The sequence below is a fragment of the Chiloscyllium punctatum genome, unplaced genomic scaffold (assembly GCF_047496795.1).
Source record: "Chiloscyllium punctatum isolate Juve2018m unplaced genomic scaffold, sChiPun1.3 scaffold_370, whole genome shotgun sequence".
NCBI lineage: Eukaryota > Metazoa > Chordata > Chondrichthyes > Orectolobiformes > Hemiscylliidae > Chiloscyllium > Chiloscyllium punctatum.
In genome coordinates this window covers 169,550-172,049 of record NW_027310104.1, presented here as the reverse complement: position 1 = coordinate 172,049, position 2,500 = coordinate 169,550, and the positions used below count along the sequence as shown (strand labels likewise).

Here is a 2,500-nt window from a genome sequence, read left to right as displayed (position 1 = left end):
TGCTGGCCCCACTGCCACGACACAGACGGACGCCAGGCCGCGCTCCCCGGCGGGGGGATGGCGTCGAGCCTGACGAACGGAATGTGCAGGGTGGGGGGGAAAGGCCAAGCGCTCCGACGCCGGAGGGCTCCGGAGTCTGAACTTAGGGGGACAAAGAGGACGGGTCCTCTGCGACACCCCAGCCGCGCTCTCGCCAGCCAAGGCGAGTGCGATTGATTGCCAAACGACCCTCAGACAGGCGTGGCCCCGGGAAGAACCCGGGGCCGCAAAGTGCGTTCAAAGTGTCGATGATCAATGTGTCCTGCAATTCACATTAATTCTCGCAGCTAGCTGCGTTCGTCATCGACGCACGAGCCGAGTGATCCACCGTCAAGAGTTGTCTGAGTTTGTTTTAGGTCTCTCCCTCGCCAGAGGAAAGCGACCCGGACCGCACATACGCTCCCCACCTTGAGCTACAGCCACCTGCACGCCGGCGTGCGGGCGGAGCAGGGTGGCGTGAAGCGATGGGGAGCACCATCCTGGTGCGGCCCGCAGAAACATACGTCTATTGGGGGGAGGAGGACAGGGCGCCCAAGAGGCGATGCGTGCCCCAACGCACCGCAGCGACGGAGGCAGGATCACCGCCACCATGTCGCCCGCCTAGTATCACGAGGCGTGCAGCAGCTTTGCCCTAGGAAAAGCAGAGGCGGGAACGGGCACCGGCCATCGGTTCGGCAGCGTCACTGACGCGTGCACGTGGCGGCGTGTCGGCGAGCGGACTTCCTGCGAGGAGGCGGGGGCGGCACTCGCCCGAGCAGACGCCCGCCCGGCCCAGCCACCGCCGAGGTGGACTGGGAGTCGCGGCAACGGCTCGTCATACTCGTTCCCACACTCACAGCGCAGCTTGCCCGCAAGCCACCGACCACCGATCGACGCCAGGCGCCCCGACCGAGAGCGGGATCGCTCGTTCGCCCTGCTGGCAGTTCGCTGGGGATCACTACTGCACGGAGCTCGGAGACCGACGGGCGGCAACTCGAGAGTCTTTAAACCACCACCCCCATCCCGCAAGTGCAAAGAGGCTGTATACGCACAGACGGGTGAGGGGAATAGGTACCCCGTCGGGTTTGAAGGGAGCGTGACTAGATAGCAACGATGTAAACCCAGCCGATTTGGGAGCGAAAGACCGGCGCCTGCATCACCGGCTTCGTTTCCCGTGGCTGGAGAGTACACCGAAACCCTCCGTCTGTCGCGAGCTCCCGACGACGCGGTGCCGCCAAGCAGCAGGGCCGGACCTGGTGTGGCTCCCCTCGTCGATCACAGACCGGTCGGCACTACTGACGAGACGGTGGAACGGGCTTCGCCCCTTGTGACGAAGGGTGATGCGAACCCGCCCGCCCGCGTGCGTTCGGGGTGGACTCGGCAAACGGAGATTTGAAATCGGAAAGTGTCCTCCTGCCCCGCGCAGGTAGGCGCCCAACAGTTGTGGGGGGTTTGGCGGTGACCACGGCTGCAGGGCCTGCTACCCCGACGAGCTCTCCTGCTGGCCCCGAAACCACCCTCGCGAGACAAGTTGAAACGGAAACGGGCGTACCCCCAAGCCGACGATCCTTTCTTATTTGTTACTTTTTTTTTCACTTGCTCGAGTTGTGGGGATTTGGCGGTGACCACGGCTGCAGGGCCTGCTACCCCGACGAGCTCTCCTGCTGGCCCCGAAACCACCCTCGCGAGACAAGTTGAAACGGAAACGGGCGTACCCCCAAGCCGACAGAGATCCTTTCTTATTTGTTACTTTTTTTTTTCACTTGCTCGAGTTGTGGGGGTTTGGCGGTGACCACGGCTGCAGGGCCTGCTACCCCGACGAGCTCTCCTGCTGGCCCCGAAACCACCCTCGCGAGACAAGTTGAAACGGAAACGGGCGTACCCCCAAGCCGACGATCCTTTCTTATTTGTTACTTTTTTTTTCACTTGCTCGAGTTGTGGGGGTTTGGCGGTGACCACGGCTGCAGGGCCTGCTACCCCGACGAGCTCTCCTGCTGGCCCCGAAACCACCCTCGCGAGACAAGTTGAAACGGAAACGGGCGTACCCCCAAGCCGACGATCCTTTCTTATTTGTTACTTTTTTTTTTCACTTGCTCGAGTTGTGGGGGTTTGGCGGTGACCACGGCTGCAGGGCCTGCTACCCCGACGAGCTCTCCTGCTGGCCCCGAAACCACCCTCGCGAGACAAGTTGAAACGGAAACGGGCGTACCCCCAAGCCGACAGAGATGCTTTCGCTCCTGTTACTTTTTTTTTCACTTGCTCGAGTTGTGGGGGTTTGGCGGTGACCACGGCTGCAGGGCCTGCTACCCCGACGAGCTCTCCTGCTGGCCCCGAAACCACCCTCGCGAGACAAGTTGAAACGGAAACGGGCGTACCCCCAAGCCGACAGAGATCCTTTCGTACTTGAACCAACACAAAGTTTGTCACGTTTTATTTTTACGAGTGATCGACCGTCAAGATTTGTCTCTGAGTTTGCTTAAGG

The 2,500-nt window shown here is 61.6% G+C and overlaps 1 non-coding gene across 1 annotated transcript; it reads right to left on the bottom strand.

Annotated features, from left to right (window-relative positions):
• Positions 1-224: 224 nt before the first annotated feature.
• Positions 225-378, bottom strand: LOC140472567 (5.8S ribosomal RNA). Its single transcript, XR_011957732.1, has one exon. It is a non-coding gene; the product is annotated as a 5.8S ribosomal RNA (ribosomal RNA).
• Positions 379-2,500: the final 2,122 nt, after the last annotated feature.